At 37.2% G+C, this 20,168-nt stretch overlaps 1 protein-coding gene and 1 long non-coding RNA gene across 2 annotated transcripts in view; one reads left to right on the top strand and one right to left on the bottom strand.

Annotated features, from left to right (window-relative positions):
* Positions 1-11,580, bottom strand: part of LOC143260240 (uncharacterized) — a 34,622-nt gene extending 23,042 nt beyond the window's left edge. Inside the window, exon 1 of the long non-coding RNA XR_013034362.1 lies at positions 11,521-11,580. This is a non-coding gene — a long non-coding RNA (uncharacterized LOC143260240). The remainder of the gene's footprint in view (positions 1-11,520) is intronic.
* dpr1 (defective proboscis extension response 1) overlaps positions 1-20,168 on the top strand; it is a 637,236-nt gene that overhangs the window by 595,715 nt on the left and 21,353 nt on the right. The window lies entirely within an intron of this gene.

Here is a 20,168-nt window from a genome sequence, read left to right as displayed (position 1 = left end):
GAAGATACTTGGCAATTCGATTCGTTGCGGATCTATAGAACCTCTGGATATCCAATACCTTCGTTGGGCACAAAACACCCCCGGTATCTGAAATGCTCTGGAGCTCCTGTCTTCGGGAACTGCCGCATAACTTTGAACACCACTGGAAAATGGAAATTACTGGATACCTCGCGAAATGGTTTCCTACACACGGGATTAACTCCTTGAAAATTTTGTCTGACACGCGGTCGACATCAAAAATTTCATGAGACTAAATGATTTCGTTTGATCGAATTCGCGAAACTGGAAAGTTAAGTTGTTGTGACGTCAATTAGTTTTACAACATTCTTACGTTATGGAGATCCTGATCAAATTGGGAAGATGTAATAGATATTAGGGTAACAATTCATTTTCAAGACTGTGCAAATGATTCCGTCACAGATGAACAGTCAAGAAATATAAATTGTCGAGACAAAAAAATAAAATAAAATAAAATAAAATAAAATAAAATAAAATGGAATAAAATAAAATAAAACAAAATAAAATAGAATAAAATAAAATAAAACAAAATAAAATAGAATAAAGTAAAATAAAATAAAATAAAATAAAATGGAATGACATAAAATGGAACAAAATAGAATAGAATAGAATAGAATAGAATAGAATAAAATAAAATAAAATAACATGGAATAAAATAAAATAAAACACAATAAAATAGAATAAAATAAAATAAAACAAAATAAAATAGAATAAAGTAAAATAAAATAAAATAAAATAAAATGGAATGACATAAAATGGAACAAAATAGAATAGAATAGAATAGAATAGAATAGAATAGAATAAAATAAAATAAAATAACATGGAATAAAATAAAATAAAACACAATAAAATAGAATAAAATAAAATAAAACAAAATAAAATAGAATAAAGTAAAATAAAATAAAATGGAATGACATAAAATGGAACAAAATAAAATGAACTCAAATAAAATACAATAATTTCTACAACGAATTTAAAAGTATACAATGATCAGCAATTTAATGATTGAAACGAATGAAATGATAGACCGGCAGCATTTTAGATGCACGATCTAGCTGCACACTGTACAGTAAAACGCAACAGATTACTGTCGTGAAGTTGTCCGCCGAAACTGACGGCCGTTAAATGAGGACACAGCGATTTCGTATCCATCAATGTCCTGGATGCACAGTGATGCAATTCGAACGCGCAATAGATTATCCAGATTCGTTTAACTTATATCCCGAGATTAACGCGTTAAAATATCGATTGTCATCGTTAATTTTACGCGCGACAATTTGGATTAATCACCTTGCGAAATTATCTCCGGGGTTTCTGGAACTCGCGTTTTTATTTGGCAAGTTTGTCGGTTAGTGTGTTCGGTTAGCGTGTTGAGTAACATAATATTTATTAGACTAACGAAACGGGATTATCACGTATTTTCATCTTCTAGGGTGGAGAACATGAAAAATCAATTTCTGACCAATGACGTCTGTCGAAGATTTTTATTTCGCAAGAAAACAATTTCTGAAATGCGTTTCCCTTCTGCAACGGCACTGCAATCTTTTAAACGTAATCCATTAAGATCCGAACTCAGCTCTTTGATAAATACACATTCTCGATTTAAGAACGAGTACAAAGTGTATATAATAATATACGTATAACGTTCACGTATTTACATTTATATAATTATTTTCAGTGCAAACATCTTTCCCTGTTAGTAGTACGATCATTTTTGTAATATTATGCGAACATGATCTTCCCTTCGCTTTATTCCCATTTCAAATTATTAATATTACTCGAACGTGCAACGTTCGCCATTTTTAAAAATATTAGAAAAAATTTGCTCTCATTAATTGAGTGGGTTAAGATCATAATGGTGTGAGTAACATTTTCGAGAACTATAAATTAACTTCAGTATAAATTATCTTAACGATACATTTGGCCAGCAAACAACAAATTTGGACAGTAAACAATAAATAGCAAACAATAGCACTCCTTGTTTCTCACAATCAGCAAAAATGTTACACCATTATGATTTTGACTCCCTCAATCGAGTCTGAATTTCTCTGATTTGTTAATGTTCGTACAATCTTTCAAATTATCTCGTGTTAACGTATAATAACGAGCACGAATATATTGCGGGTAAAAGATTCGCCGCGTTTCGAAAAATGAGATTTCCAAAAAATCGACAATGGAAACCGACCCCCGGATTTCGCGTTTAGCACGCGAAAGTCCACGATCAACCGGGCATCGGTTATTGAAACGTAGAATCGGTGTTGTGCCGCGTTACTCTCCAAAGAAGATTAAACCGCGGTTGTTTATTCGCAGGAGAAAGGAAAACACGGGCGGATATTTTCCATTCGAACATACATCGGAATTGAAGGGGGAGTGGCCGCAGAATCCTTCGGCGCCGGACAAAAGCGGAAGAACAAATAACAGGAACTAATATCGGTTCCCTTGACAAAAAGGCAGCCCGATATTCGATCAGCCGGTTCCCGCAGAGACGGCGCACAAAGAGATTTCGTGATTCGAAAACTAGCCAGGAAAACTCTCCCCTCGTAGATTTTTCGCGGCGGGAAACGGCGAATTCCCGCGAGAGAATGCCGGGATATCGAAATCAAATCAGGGCCGAGTAGATAAGCAACACTCCGGGCACGTAGACGAGCGTAAATGCCTGTCTCGCACTTTCGCGGCAACGCACGGTGCTTAAGCCTCCCCTTCAGTCTCTATTGTATTCAGAAGAGATCGAACAATGCTCGTCTTCATTACCTGCCTCTACAGGGTGTCCCGAAAATGGTGCGAGCCGACGAAGCAGACGATTTCAAGCAACTTTTTCCTTGGCGAAAATGTTATCCGTGGCTTCGTTAGCGAGATATCAACGAAAAACGCGGACCAATCAGAGAGCGAGTACATCCGGCGCCGTCTGACGCTGTAGCGAGCTCGTCGCGGCATTGGCCGCGAGGGCGGAGCGCCGTTCGTACTTGCTCTCTGATTGGTCCGTGTTTTTCGTTAATAACTCGTCAACGAAGCCGCGCAGGACATTTTCGTAAAGGAAAAAGTTACTTCGAATTGCCTCAGGAATCGCATGTTCCAATGGCTTACAATCATTCTGGGACTCCCTATGGTTTTTCACCGCGTTTCACTGCTTTTCGCAATGAGTTTTATGTACCACCTTAAATTCTTTGGTAGTTATTAAATTCGATTTCGTTCAACAGTAAACCATAAAATGTCCAAGTCATGTTTTTGATATCATGTGACGCTGTGACACTGTTTCAACGTCAATGCCAACATTCGATTTATTTTTAAAAATTTTCGAAACGTCACTGTTCCAAAAAAAAATAAACGATCGAATTAAATAAAATTTTAGTTTTTCGTTAGTGATTTTGTTTGAATAAGAACATTGTCTGAAATGTTAGATGAAAAAAAATGGTTGGAACTTTCCGTGATTGATAAAGATTTTTATTGAGCTACAAATTTATACATTGAAATCAGACATTGAACATTGGACAGCGAATGTTCGCCAAAATCGTTATTTAATACAGTAGCCACGATTCGTGGCAGTGCTCTATAAAATTGTACCGTGTGTGGTGCTTCAAATAAAAGCTTCTACCCCAGTTGTGTTCTTACCACATGGCTTTTAAAAGTTGCTCCGGAGTTCAGAAAAGTGAGTTAACAGTAACTACGTCGCGACCGTAATGAACGATCGATTCTTCCCGTGGAAACACGTATGACTAGCTACAGCCCTGTCTCCCGGTAATCCAGCAAGGGTGTAGGAGCAGTATTCTTTAGATAATTGGAAATTTCGTTTCACCGATGAAACGTGGATCTTCGTTTTAAACGCCGCAGCTTTAAAACAGCTTTGCTAAAAATTCACCGATTTAGGGAAGCAACAAAATTGATGAAAACAAATGGAAATAAATAATGGTCCAACCATGTACTTGTTTCTATCGCTGGAAACCATATAACATGATAAATACATGTAAACAATACCTTGCTTTGTTAGAAAAAAATTTGCATTTGGAAAGTAATAACTAGACTGCACATTTTGTGCATTTACAATCAAAGTAGGTAGATAAAATTTAAAATAATGAAATATTAAAATGAAAAATTAAATATAAAAGATTAAAAGAAGTTTAGAACATTCGCGTGTTATTTTCAACTCGTTAAAACGATTAAAGAAAGGAAGATTTTTCTGTTCGATTCGGACGTGTTCCATTAATGAAAATAATCGCTATTTTCATTAACTGCTTCTCGCGATTCTACGACAGTTTAAACATCGGCTCGAATCAATTCACTTCAGGAACACAGAATGTAACCGATTTTCGTAGAATAAACCCGAAATGTTCGAACAGAATTGAATAATCCCGCCATGGTAATGCGTGAGAAGTGAAACGATACAGTGAAATGATGCAAACAAAGGGGAGTTACTATACGCAATTTTATGAACGATCGAATAGAATCGATACAGAAACGAGAATCGGCCGAGGTCTGTTCGTCGTTCGAGTCGATTGTTCCCCGAAATTCGAAACGTGTCAACAGATCGTATAATTCACGGAAGATGTGTTTAATTAGAGATAGAAAAGGGAAGACAATGAAATATCGTTGAGGCGTCGATGCGGAATTAATTGGCGGGGGAACGAAAAGAAAAGCCTCGGTCGCGCGTTGCATTAATTAAACCGGGAACGTTCTATTTCAATTTCAAATACCGTGGATCTAGTCTTCCGCTCCTCCAGTGGGGCTTGTCTGATCATGAAACGATAATACCACTTCTTCGATTACCACGCCGACCATCCGCATTTGCATAATTCGCTGAGCAACTTAATTTCTCACGTCTTAACCCAAGCTCCGGGCGACCGACTAACCATAATTTTTCTAGTCGAACGAACCATCGCGGTCTTCCATTAAAAATGCTATCTGTTCAACGAAGAACAGCGCGACAATTACAGGTGCCAAGAATAACGGTTATTTGAAAAATTATGATCATACTTCTGAATGAATAAAGTAAATAATAAAATGGGCCACTTTCGTTTTACAAAGCTTCATTCGATATTTTTTTGCGAACCTTGAAAGATGCAGCGGCGCTAGGCATGCTGTTAATATTAATAATAATACTCGTACACTGAACAAATTATCCAAGAATAATATTAGCGAATAAAATGTGCAACGACTATGAAATTATTGCACAAATGATTCTGAAAGTGTGGTCTTATCGAGGAACCATAATAACAGTTGTTTGACAAATTTTTGTGAAAAAATACAATAACTAAAACACGTGTATTGTTCGTTATCATTATCGAAATGTACGTAAAATTGTTCAAAATTTGGTTAAAAACCACAATTAGGTTCTTCAATAATCATCATCGATGACTAAAATTCTATTTCGTTCGTTTATCATAATTCCGATAAGAATGATATCGATATTGAACGATCATATTTTGTACAACTACACTGCAGATTTTATTCAACTTAAGTCCGTTTTAATCGCAAGATGTTCGTTTATCATAATTTCGATAAGAATGATATCGACATTGAACGATGATATTTTTTGCAACTACACTACAGGTTTTATTCAACTTAAGTTCGTTTTAATCGCAAGATATTCGTTTATCATAATTTCGATAAGAAGAATGATATTGATATTGAACGATAACATTTTTTATAACTAAACTACAGATTTTATTCAACTTAAGTTCGTTTTAATCGCAAGATATTCATTTATCATAATTTCGATAAGAAGAATGATATCGATATTGAACGATCATATTTTTTACAACTACACTGCAGATTTTATTCAACTTAAGTCCGTTTTAATCGCAAGATGTTCGTTTATCATAATTTCGATAAGAATGATATCGACATTGAACGATGATATTTTTTGCAACTACACTACAGGTTTTATTCAACTTAAGTTCGTTTTAATCGCAAGATATTCGTTTCTCATAATTTCGATAAGAAGAATGATATTGATATTGAACGATAACATTTTTTATAACTAAACTACAGATTTTATTCAACTTAAGTTCGTTTTAATCGCAAGATATTCGTTTATCATAATTTCGATAAGAATGATATCGACATTGAACGATGACATTTTTTGCAACTACACTACAGATTTTATTCAACTCAAGTCCGTTTTAATCGCAAGATACAGAAGCTGCATAAACATTTCATTCTTTCTTAAATAGCCTCAATCGTTTCGATATTTTTGCAACGATACTTTCCAATTCTGATTTCACTGTTTCACGTTCGATCCACTCGTTCGCGCCATATAAATGCACTTATTACATAATTCGCACGAAATTACATGTATCCTAAGCGTTCGCAGATCATAAATCGACGATTCCATTGCACGGTCAACAGACAGATAGAAGCTTTTAAAGATTCAGTGACCGCCCGGTGCGAATTTCACAATTTTCCGCTGCGACCTCGTCGGGAATTTTGGAAAAAAAAAAGAAGGAAAAAAAGACGAAAATCGCGAATGCAGGAGCCACGCGTGAAAATAAATTCCTACGGTGAAAATATGCGGCCGGGGGGGCCCCTATCGAATCCTCGACGCGACCATCGTAAAATCTATAAATTGTAATCCACGGCCCTTACAAAACTTGGCTTCAGCTACACGGGCCGATTCCATAGAAACGTAACCATCGCCATGTATTTATACGACCACATTTATGCCCGTGCACTTGGTATTTCCGCGGGTTAATTCGGTCATAAATATACGCGGACGTCTTTACAGCGATAATCATAGGGTCGTGTGCGTGCGCACGTGCAAGGCCGGGCGTACGTGTGCATGCATACAGAGCCGCCGCGAGATGAACTAAGAAATATTCCCGGCACCGGGAGTAATGTTTAAAACGCGCGATGCCCGACCAGTTCCTTACTGCTTTATTTCACGTGGATGCATTACACGGGGAAGCCGACTTCACCGTTCCCGCGATTTCTAAATCACTGTATCAAGCCCGATAAACTATGGCCCACGTTTCACGCACACGACCGTCTCGTTACTCTCACCAAAAATGAAACGTTCCATTCTGAAATATGTAACGAGTGGTTCCCCGCTGCCTTTTTTTTTCTCTTCTATTTCATACTGTAGTGACTTATGTATAACTTAAAATGTATAATATGTCTCTGGAATTATAGTCTTTTATTTATTCGTACAATTCTACTTATTCTGCTATTATTGTTATTATTATTATTATTATTATTATTGGTATTAGTATTAGTATTGGTATTGGTATTGGTATTGGTATTGGTATTGGTATATTGGTATATTGGTATATTGGTATATTGGTATATTGGTATATTGGTATATTGGTACATTGGTACATTGGTACATTGGTACATTGGTACATTGGTACATTGGTACATTGGTATATTGGTATATTGGTATATTGGTATATTGGTGTATTGGTATATTGGTATTGGTATTGGTATTGGTATTGGTATTATTAGTATTGGTATTATTAGTATTGGTATTATTAGTGTTGGTATTATTAGTATTGGTATTATTAGTATTGGTATTATTAGTATTGGTATTATTAGTATTGGTATTATTAGTATTGGTATTATTAGTATTGGTATTATTAGTATTGGTATTATTAGTATTGGTATTATTAGTATTGGTATTATTAGTATTGGTATTATTAGTATTGGTATTATTAGTATTGGTATTATTAGTATTGGTATTATTAGTATTGGTATTATTAGTATTGGTATTATTAGTATTGGTATTATTAGTATTGGTATTATTAGTATTGGTATTATTAGTATTGGTATTATTAGTATTGGTATTATTAGTATTGGTATTATTAGTATTGGTATTGGTATTGGTATTGGTATTGGTATTGGTATTGGTATTGGTATTGGTATTGGTATTGGTATTGGTATTGGTATTAGTATTAGTATTAGTATTAGTATTAGTATTAGTATATTATAAATTTATTTATTTTAGCGTGGTCTCATTAACTGCGAGGTAATTAGCGATTACATAGTTTACCAACTCAAAATTGATAGTTAACTTCTTTTTATCTTCGATAAATTATTAACAGAATAGTACAAGATGATAGGTCGATGTTTAAAGAAGAGGAGGACCTTCTTCGCGTTGTCATTCGTCCTTATGCATTAGGCAATTATGTTATTTTTATGTCGCTTTCTGCTGGCATTGCAAACATTGTTTTTATGCACAGCGACGTTTAACAAATAGAAGAAAATTATTCGCGGGGAGTTAAAGGATTGAGTAAAACGGATAAAATCAATTGAAGAAAATTAATTTTCCGCTGTTGATTCCGTTGAAATTTGCGCTGTGCAATTTTTTTAATATTTTCTTTTAAAACGTCGGTCTGTGTCTGTTAGATGTTCTAGACTCGTAAAAACGATTTTAAAAAAATACAGTGCCTTTTCATTCTGCTGTTTTCGACTTGTTAAAATTGTGAAGACCGAAACTTTCACGTTTATCCAATTTCCATCTCTGACAATTTACACGGAAAATGATTATTTCACGTAAAATCTAATCGCGATAAAGAACGTTGCATTAGCAACGCAACGGACTTTATTCAGTCAATGTTCGCCGGTTTCTCGATATTCGCGAAACCTTGAAATCACTTCTGCGAGAACCTTGACATAACGGTTCGGATAGTAGACGGTGTCAGACGATTTTGAAAAATAGGCACGCCGAAAACGATAGTTCGCCGACCGTAAACTTGCCGGCACATATCGATTTATTTTTCGCTCTAAATCACGAGTTTATTGCCATCGGTAATCTCTGGTTACAAGAATTTATTATTAGAGGCATCATACAGCCTCGGAACGTGAAGGCTGTCTTGTGGGAAAACCAAAATTTATTGCAGGAGCCACACGGTAAATTGATTCGTTATTTAACCACGCGTTATGTATTATCATCCGAAGGACACATTGGTTACGCGAAATCGATCAATTATAAACGATCGATTATGTTTTCCATCTACAAACGATAACGTTTAATGCTTCCGATAGTTTCGATCGGATTTCGATGTTGTTTCGAATCGTCGCGCGAAGAACAGAGTTAGGCTGCCACATAATTCATTGATTAATTAATTTACCTTAGCGTGCTCGGATTAACTGCGAGGCGGCACATTTGTCATTCAAAGCGCCGTAGCTGTGCGAGAAAAAATCGTAGCGACTTGATTCGACCATGAAATTAAAGGGGAAAGTCCGAACTTTGCGACGTTGTCAACGACATGCTCGAGAAAAATTTATCCAAGTCCATAAAAAGAGTTAGACTCGTCACTTCCCCTCGGTATCACGAACATGTCCTCGGATTTAGGATAGTACGGTCATGTGGATACATGATATTAAAAATTCGAATATAGCATCGTAAAGTAGACATTTCAAGCTTCAATTTAAAAAAAAGTTCATAATTTTCTGTTAACTTTTAACTCCACAGCTGTTCAAAGACCTTGACAATTTTTCGTCGAGAAATTAGCGATGCTTTAATTTCGCTGTCGAGTGTATCTCTGTGTTATCCAGAAGCACCGGTCTATCGAACGTTAATACAAATTTCCAACACTTTGAAGTTGCAATAAAATCGCTGATAATCTTATAGCGGCTGAAAAGCGTTCCGTTAATAGGTAGTTTTACGTTATCGGAGGCGCGCGGCGAATGCACGAAACCCGTCGTCCGGTAATCGGTCTCGAAATCCGGCGTCCACGGGATCCATTTTATTTTTCTAAATCAGCAAATCGATTTATTCGGACGTGAACGATGCCGAAATTCCCGTGGAAAGCACGGGCGACGGCCGGCCCCGCGGATGAAATTTCCCGTCGATCCCGCGTAGAAGCAACAAGCCGGATAATCCCGGTATTTTTCGGTCGATCGAGCTGCGCGCGTTAATTACGAGCGTGGGGGCCCGGTGCATCCGAAGATTACAGAGGTTTTCAGCGGCCCCGGCAACCGGCCAGGCCAACGCAGCAACTTGGGAATGTCAGAAATTTCACGTCGGGAAACGGTCCGCCTCGCGGCATTTCGATCGCGGAAGGGTCTCGTCCAACCCCAATCCATCCGGCGGAGTAGCCGCTCGAGATCGGACTTAAGATCACATGATCCGGGGTTTAACGGGCCACTTCGCAGTTATTAAACGATGCTCCACGGCGTAATTCGGATTACTGTCGCGGTTTGTTGGCTGTTCCTCTTTTCTAGTACCTCATTAAACGGATTTCACGGCGATCCCCCCACCCTCCTCCCCCGCGCGGAATTTTATTTCGCCCCCGATCCACGTCAAATATTTTCCTTTCTAATGCCCGGCCGGAACTGTGCTTTCATGGCTTTTCGCAGAACTATTTCGGAATTATTCAATCCACCAGACGTGATCCACCTCTCTCTCTCGTTCACGATCCTTCCTCGTTCACCACTCGAAATTCATCCTTTCGTATTTCACGTTCACCCTTTTTCTTTTTTCCACCGGGCTCCATTGAAATTCATAATTTGGACGCCGCATTCAGCGTTTCTCGAATTAAATTCATCTTCTTGTAAACCGTGTTCACGCCCTTTCAAATCGTGTTCACCCCGTTTACTACTCGCGGATGGAGCGAGATTTAAATCCACGGAGCCAAAATTTTGTTCTCTATTCGATTTTTGAGTTTCACGCGAATTTATGGATTTGTTTAATTATTGGTCTTCGTAACTGGCCAATATTCGTTTGTCAAGTTTCGTTCGATTTTTAATAAGAATTTGGAATTCTTGTGATTACAAAATGTCGGTCAATTTTTAAATTATATACGAATAATTGGATAAGTGATTTTCAAATTCGATACGAATCTAGATAATTGATTTTTGGAATCACAATAGGAACTTAAATAATTGATTTTTTAATTTAACGTGAATTTCGATAATCGAGCTAGACGAGTTTGCACTAAACTGGACTAAAGTTTGTTCGTTGTAATTTATAATTATTATTGTAATGTATTAAAAATAGTTATTATAATAATATTATTATTAATATATAATATTATATTATTATTACAATATACCCGGCATATTAATAATAAAAATTTAATTAAGAATTAAAAATATTAATTACGAATATTCTAGACATTCGTAATGCTATTGAAGCAAATTAGTAAATACGTGTGTAAAACTATTAATAAACATATAAACGTAAATTTATTACTAAACATATAAGTGCAAAAATTATTAGTAAACAAACAAGTGTAAACTTATTGGTGAACGTACAAGTATAAAATTATTAATATACATACGAATGTAAAATCATTGGCACATATATAAAATTACGCGACATAAGCGAAAAATAAATAAACGATAATGGTGATTGAAAACTCATGAAACTTTCAGTCCCGAAGAATATCGATTACATGTATCGTATCGGGAAAGAAAGGCAACGGCGAGACCAGACAATTTCCTGATGACGTCAGATCTAATCTTCTCCAGATTGGAATAGTTGTTGCCGTTCCCCTCGGAGGACTTTGCCTGAAACTTCACCGCGTCCGACATGTGCCAATAAATGGTTCGTAAAAACGTGAAACTCACCGATGCGCCGCCATTACCAGTTGGAACTTCGTTTCTTTCCGCGGAATTCAACGACTCGAAGAGGCCGGGAGAACTGAAATCTAGAAATTCCGCGTCGTCACGGGGAGTTGCATAAACCTGAATCACCTGGCCGCGCGGTTTAGGTGCCGCATTGAAATAATAAAGCTCGATCGGAGAATGTGAATCGCGTGCCGTTGCTTCGGGATCGATAAAAACGGGCGCGGAAAAGGCTTTTCGCATGATCGTCATGCCTCCGTGAAATGAAATTCGTTCGTTATAAACCAGAATCATTATGCGAAGTACGAAATTTTCGGGAATAATCGCGAGGAGACGAAATTAAATAAAAATATAAATAAACTGAAAATAATGTAATTGCGTTATTAAATCTTAATAAATCGGTCTAATTATTACTGTTGCTGATAGCCTGCAGATCTTTATGCAAGATATCTAAACGATTTCAAACAGAAGTAATTCAGAACAATAAAAAAGATAATTTAAAACATTCACCTTCAACGTAAGGAATATTTTAAACGATTTATTAAACTTTGCTTTCATTCAAGTTCTTAGAAGTATGTTCATAAACATCGAAATTTGCGTAAATATTCGCAATGTAAATATTAAATGTTAGCAACTGTTTCGTGAAATTTATTTACCGGAATATCGAGAATTGTAATTCAAATTAATTTGGATTCCTAATCCTAGAACAATTTTTAAACGCAGGCAAACGTAAATTCCGTAAGATTGAAACGTTTCTTGTGATTCCGTAAAATTCCTTGCTTGCTCTTTCTCGATCTTAATTAATCATTGCAGTTCCTCTTCGCTGGTGACACACACATCGATTTAAAAATAGACGAACTTGTCACTAAAACGAAGTCATCGATGAACGATCCACACGCACACAATTACATTGACTATTCAACCAAATGAAAAACGCGTCATCCTTATCTTTTCGTCCGAGTCGCGTGTTATCGTTAAAACATAGTATCCATTACCAATTAGCAATTCGAAACTTCACGATCGAACGGAAGAAGTGCGGCGCCGGTGACCCAAATGAAATTCTACCGCGAAGAGTACACGGTTACCGATTATTTTACAAAACTTAACGGTGCCCGCCGAACATCGGGAGTTACTGTTCGAAAGTTCGTTATCACCTACCTGACAAGAAGTTTACCGGCGCCACGGAAATTATAGTCTCTCGTGAAAGGGTTAAAGGAACTTACGAAAGCCAGTAAAAATTACGCGAACGTAAATGCTTCCGCTTTAATCGATTATTTAAGGAGGGCACTTAGGAGGCAACGGGCGATAAAATTCGCCCGTAAATTAGTGGCAAATTGTCTCGAGTTCAAACCGCGGGGAAATTACGGGACGCGATTATTTGTGGTTAATTTCAAGTTGCAAGTTACGCACGCGTCCTTGGCGAACCATTTATCGGAGTTCTATTAGGTAGTCGCGGTGACCTTCCACGTGTCTCGGCGTTAACCCCGGCATTACCAGCGGCACTTTTTTATGCCGCCATTACGATAAATATTACATTGTTGCGCACGAACCGGTCTCACCGCTGATTTACACACGGAACACACGTTAATGAGGTCTGATTATTAAGTATGATCGCTGACCGCGTATCGCGCGGCGCAACGGAGATCCTTTCGCGTTGCACGAGCAAACGTGAGAGCCGGGCTCGGATAATTCAGGCGAACCGCGACATTTAATTTCGTAAAATGCACCGTGGCTCTTACATGTCTGGCAAACTTCTTGCGCGCGCGCGATCGATGACAATCTACGTTTTCTTTTTCTGGCCCTTGCGAGCCCCGGGTACAGGACCCAATTCTCTGCCAATTTATTCCCAGATAAGGTATGTTTCCTTCAAGCTATATTTACAACGAAGTTGAACAATAAATTCGTTGTAATTGAACGTTGCGTCCAGCAAAAGGAACGTCGAGATAAAACTGATGGATGGAGGGAGCATTAAATGTTATAACAATTGTGGTATACACTATATATACAATATATATATATAAAAATATATATATATATATATATATATATAAATAATTACAATTGTATATATATATATATATATATATATATATATATATACAATACAATTATTTCAATATCATTTTTTGTAATAGATTTTTGATCGCTGTACTTTTTCTACAAGGTAGCATTTCTTGGATATCATTCTTTTATAAAATAGAATGTTATTGAACAAGATACTTTGATAGAATATTATTTCGTTGAATAGGATTCTTTTTTATGAAACAGTATTTCACTGTCATGAAATAATATTTTATCCAATAAAACTTTTCTATCTTTTGTCAAATAGTATTTTATTTAATACTATTATTACTATATGTTTATACTATATATATATTGTATAATGTGTATATATAATATTGTATAATGTTTATACTATATATATATTGTATATACAATACAATTATTTCAATATCATTTTTTGTAATAGATTTTTGATCGCTGTACTTTTTCTACAAGGTAGCATTTCTTGGATATCATTCTTTTATAAAATAGAATGTTATTGAACAAGATACTTTGATAAAATATTATTTCGTCGAATAGGATTCTTTTTTATGAAACAGTATTTCACTGTCATGAAATAATATTTTATCGAACAGAACTTTCGTATCATTTGTCAAATAGTATTTTATTTAACGCGATGCGCCGTTATATGAAATAATATTCCCGAATTAGTTAATTACGTCGTTGTTTGCACGTTCCAGTGTTTCCATTAAATCCGAAACGTATGAACGATCGCGTTTCGCTTTTGACGGCGGTGTGCGAATGCACGCGATTATATTGTACGAAACGCTTTCATAGAAAGTAAATTACCTTGTACGTTTCATAGGCGGGCCCGTTCGCTTAGAATTAAATTCGCGCCGTGTTTGATTATTTTTAATTACCGACGCGCGTGCAACGGCGTCGCCTGTAAAATATCCGGCGGTCAGTTTTGAATTTAAATTGCAGATGTTAATACAAGAAAAATACTCGCGGGCCGCGAGGATAAACCGCATCTGACCCAGATTTGGATTCGCCGAGTCTCGCTCGCTCTCCTCTTACGAACATTTTTAATTTAAAATCACTAGGTTTCGCAATTAATTCGGAAAAGAATTCATTCGTGCAACTCCGCGTCGCGAAATAAGCTTCAGAAAGTTTATCCCACCCCCCCCCCCCCCCCGACCAATTGTGCTCTGCCGCGCGCAATTTAATTGCAAACATAATTCTTGCATGTGGACTCGCTAATACGGCGCGCGCGCGCGCGCGTTTCGCGATCTTCTTCAGATTATTTCAAATTTCATTTCGACCTGGAAAACGTGAAATGTACGATTACGAGCGGGTTGCATTAAATGTAAATTTCATTAAAATAAGATGCAAATTTTTTCCCGCGAAGGAATGATTTAGAGAAGTTCAGCATTTCTAAATGCGTTGATTAATATTAATCAGTTGCAAACAGCGATTAAATACCGCATTCCGGTTCGCAATTATTTCGCAATTTTTTTAACCGAGCATTCCTAACCACGGTACCGAGTAATCTTTTGCAATTGATTATATTTTTATTTCATTGTAACTAATTGTATTTTATCGGCTGACAGAACGTAATTGACTGCGAATTTTATGCGAGTTTCACACATCAGGACAAATTTAAAAGAAGATAAAACTGTCGAAGAGAGAAATGAATCCCCGTGTCTTCGAATTGATGCGAACAATCTCTATTTTGCACAAAAAAATATCCGCAGTCTAGTAATTAACTTTTACACTTCGTTGGGATATTTAACAATTAGTAGTCACATTTCTTATTTAGTTTGTACGAAAACCATGAGAAAATTAATAAAAATAAAAGATAAATAAAAAATTAAATAAAATTTTCGTAATTAAAAATTACGAAGTTATGAAAAAGTAAAATTAATATTTCAACCAGAACGTTCGGAATGCAAAAGTGCGCTACGACAAATCGTAGCATTCTAGCTTCGGTTTCATTGTTTAAATTACTTCGATCTGGTAGACATTTTTCCAGTTGATTTCCGGCACTCGGCGAATTAGACGCGTTCCCGTGCATTCGAGGCGGAGCATTTCCACGTGGCCGTGACCCGAGATGCGACCGGAGTAACCAGCTAATGAGAAGAAGTAACCGGTGACGCAACAACAACGTCCATAAACCGAAGCAAGTAAATGAGGAGCGAAAGTTACGAGCGTTGGCCGCGGTGTTTGGAAAATTTAAGGGTCGAACAATAAAAAGAAATGAGAGCGCCATCGGGCCAGTCGCACCGAAGAAGAGGAAGAAGAGGAAGAAGAAGAAGAAGAAGAAGGTGGCCGACCCTTCTTTCGCAGACGTGACTGCACGTTTAAGAAATAGGGAACGTGTGAACCCGTAAACCGAAAGTATCAGCTCCGACACCGGCAGCGAGTTCCCGCGTCTCCGTTTCGCTTGTTCGATAAAATTAGTCTTCCGCGTCGGCTAAACACCTCGCAACACGGTTATGCTACTTTTTGCATCCTGCACTGGAGAAATGTTCGCGCATAGGTCCGTCTCACAGTGTCGCGATTCGAGGCACTAATTGGGCAAAACTCTCTTTTTATGTTTATTGGCTGTCTCGCGTCTCTGTAGTTTTATTGCGGGCAAAACATTTGTTAACGATTGCTCGGCGAAACATTTTTTTTGCCGAAAAGATATATCAATATTGATTGCAAAATAATGAAATACAATTATATTAGATCCAATTCAATTCAATTAAAAATACATTAAATTAAATTAAATTGAAATAAATTACATTAAATTAAATTAAATTGAAATTAATTACATCAAATTAGATTAAATTGAAATAAATTACATCGAATTAAATTAAATTGAAAGAAATAACATGAAATTACATTAAACTGAAAGAAATTAAATTAAATTGAAAATAAATTGAAAGAAATAACATGAAATTACATTAAACTGAAAGAAATTAAATTAAATTAAAAATAAATGTATCATAACTCATCGTTCGTAGAACCAAACTTTTCTTTACTTAATGAAATGGCGTTCTCGTCAGACGAATGTTCAATGTACATAAATATAATCAAATAAGTTGATATATTTTTGAATTTTATATATTTTCATATATTATTAATATATTTCATGAAGACGGTTGTTTTTCTTAAAATTATTCCAATTGTCAAAACATTCTCCTCGTTAAATAACGATCTCTGTCACAAAAATGTACTTTAACGTACAAACAAAGTAAATACAAAACTTGTTCATAATAATACTAGTTCGTGTTAATCTTAAATAAGAGCTTGCAAGAATTGTTTCAAAAAATGTAACACAGCGTGTATTTCAAACGCTAATTAATTCGTGTTGGTAAAACCGACCACAGAAACGTTTGTATTCTTATTATATATACATACATTCATACGACGAGCATCTATTTCTTTTTTTACGAAGCCAAGTCACGAGATCCGGCCACCTAATCAGCATTAATCGCAACGCGGCGCGTCTGTTCGAATCCGGCGATGAAACAAGCTAAACTCCGCGATACTGCAATCTACGAGTTCCGTAAATTAACTGTGTGGCCGCCTTTCACGCCGAAAGCCAAACTTCGTCCGCGGACAGAAAACGGAGCCAATCTCGTTTATGGTCGCCATATCAAAGCAGGAGAAGCTACGAGAGGCGAATTCATTCGCGGCGCTATCGGCGGGTATCGGCGAGCCGAACAACGCTGTACCGAATTTTCGCGAGAAAAATGCAAGCGACATCTTTCCCTTTGACTGTGCCACAGGAAACGCGAGCGGGTACGCGACTGGCGGAGAATAAGAATGAAGACAATAAGCGCCGAGCTTAAGAAATCACGTCACAAAGGAAATCATCCCGGCCGGGGCATCGCCGGATGAACCTCCAACGGATCCGCCCGACCGTTATCGCGAGCTTATTTTCATGCTCCCGGGAATCATTAAATCTTGGCAATTAACTCGTTGCGCTACGCAAATTTTCCGGGATCACCTGCCAGCGACTCGAATTTACGCGAGGTAGGATAGAGGAGCCAATTGCTGTGCCCCGTCTTCGGGACATTTCGCTGATAAAAAGACAACTTTGGCGATTTAAATGAAATAAAAATTACAATTAAAAAGGTCAATCTCAAAGTTCCCTCTGTCGATTTTCCCATGACACAAGTATCATTCTGCGAGATCAATAAAGTGATTAATTTTTCCAGAATTATGGAGCGTTAAGTTAACAATCTCAAAGTTTCCTCTGTCGATTTTCCCATGACACAAGTATCATTCTGTGAGATTGATAGAGTGATTAATTTTTCCAAAATTATGGAGCGTTAAAAAGGTCAATCTCAAAGTTCCCTCTGTCGATTTTCCCATGACACAAGTATCATTCTGCAAGATTGATAGAGTGATTAATTTTTCCAAAATTATGGAGCGTTAAGTTAACAATCTCAAAGTTCCCTCTGTCGATTTTCCCATGACACAAGTATCATTCTGTGAGATCAATAAAGTGATTAATTTTTCCAGAATTATGGAGCGTTAAGTTAACAATCTCAAAGTTCCCTCTGTCGATTTTCCCATGACACAAGTATCATTCTGCGAGATTGATAGAGTGATTAATTTTTCCAGAATTATGGAGCGTTAAGTTAACAATCTCAAAGTTTCCTCTGTCGATTTTCCCATGACACAAGTATCATTCTGCGAGATCGATAGAGTGATTAATTTTTCCAGAATTATGGAGCGTTAAGTTAACAATCTCAAAGTTCCCTCTGTCGATTTTCCCATGACACAAGTATCATTCTGCGAGATCGATAAAGTGATTAATTTTTCCAAAATTATGGAGCGTTAGGTTAACAAGATTTGCTGTGCGATTAAATTCGTGATAAAATGACTGATATTTTGAGTTAACAAGTAAACAAGAATGAACAATTACGATTTAAAGAACGTGAATTACGACCTGCAAGAAAATGGATTTGATTCGCAAAAGGATGAACTTGATCTGCGAGAACATGAATTTGTTCTCAGACTCGATTTGGAATTAAACGAAGATGACCTGTCCGAAAGAATGTACTTACGATGCAATGTGCAACGGCGGAAAAGAGTTTCTCGGAGAAACTGCAGCAACGTTGCATTGTCGTCGCAGCGTCCCAGCGTCCAGAAACCAACCCGAGTTGTTCTGTACCAATTTTCTTTCTCAGCGGGACGCGCGTACTCGCGTGCACTCGCGCGTGCATGCACGCGTCGTAATCAATCGGACGCAGTACAAACTTTGCAACAACAAATTAAATATTATAACGCTTCCGTGGGTGGCAAACACGTTCTCCCTGTATTTGCACGGGAGGACCGGTGGGACCCGCGCGGAGCGGAGCAGAGCGGTGCGGAGCGGAGCCGCGTTCGCGCGCATCGACACACTTTTCGCAAATATTGGACGAACGTGTGCATCGCGTTAGCACCTACGCCGTTCGGACGAATCAACAATGCCTTATGAAAATCGTCCCATCAACGGCCCGACGAAAAAGTAAACAGCCCGCGAAACGAATAACGCGGGAACGGATTCGTCAGCTGGAGAACGGGTTTTTGGCACGGCTCAAGGCAGGCGGACAAAGGAGAAAATTCTGGACATAAATTGATATTTGGTCACGAATTTACGGTCGGGGACGAATGTACGTGGACAACCTTTTGAAACGGTGTAATTTTTTTTTTGAAACTGGGATAATCGACTTGAATTTCTTGGTGATGTTAGGAGGATTAATTTGCTTTGCGATGATTGGAACTTTTTTTTTCTAAGTTTGCTATTACTTGGAATGGCAACGGAAAGAGAAAACGAGAGTTTTTATCTGGAGACTTTTATAGGCACGTTTTTATCTGGAAAAAAATAAAGGAAATGTAAAAAATGCATTCTGTTTCTGACGATCGCCTTAAACTCAATTATTATTACACTGCAGATTTTATGCAACCATGGCAAACATGAGTAGACGAAATATAAAACATTAGGAAGAGATTGTTGAACGAAGAAAGCAACTTCTAACTATCTTCTCGCTTCATGGAATAAATAATTGCAAAAATGATAGAGCAACTTTGTAATAAATAAATGTTCGGATAAGAGAGTCTCTAATGAATGCACATAAAGAGATTTTCGTAATTCAGTACGTACATAACAGAGACACCTTCCAGATTCTTTTGTACTCGAATCGCAAAAGTACGAACATGAATTGTGATGCGATGGGATGTGATTATGTTTCGCACAAATATCGCAGGATGCAGTTTGCTATCTGACATCTAGGTCGCCTAAAAGAGAAATTTTCAGTATTGTATACGAATTCTTTCTACTTAAGCCCGCACTTACAGTGAAAAGGAAGACGTCGCATTTGCATACGTTGCACGAACCGGTTGCATGGAAGCTTAGCAGCTCGAATCGAGCGAAAAGTTGTAGTTGCCCGTGAAACCTCTGTTCGTGATTAATGGAAAATTGCAGAAATAAATATCGGAAATATGATCAGTTTCTTCGGGGAAGTTAAATAAATAACTGCGCGAGTTCGCATGCCGTTCGATGATGCCGGATATTAGTTTTCCATCGAAGAATGGCCACTGTTGTCGACCGTATTAACCGTTCACACCGAGTTGCAGTTGCGATGTTCTTTAACGATCCAGCACGACCT

The sequence above is a fragment of the Megalopta genalis genome, chromosome 11 (assembly GCF_051020955.1).
Source record: "Megalopta genalis isolate 19385.01 chromosome 11, iyMegGena1_principal, whole genome shotgun sequence".
NCBI classification, from domain to species: Eukaryota; Metazoa; Arthropoda; class Insecta; order Hymenoptera; family Halictidae; genus Megalopta; species Megalopta genalis.
The sequence above is the reverse complement of the archived record's forward strand: the minus strand, read 5'-3'. Positions and strand labels throughout refer to the sequence as shown.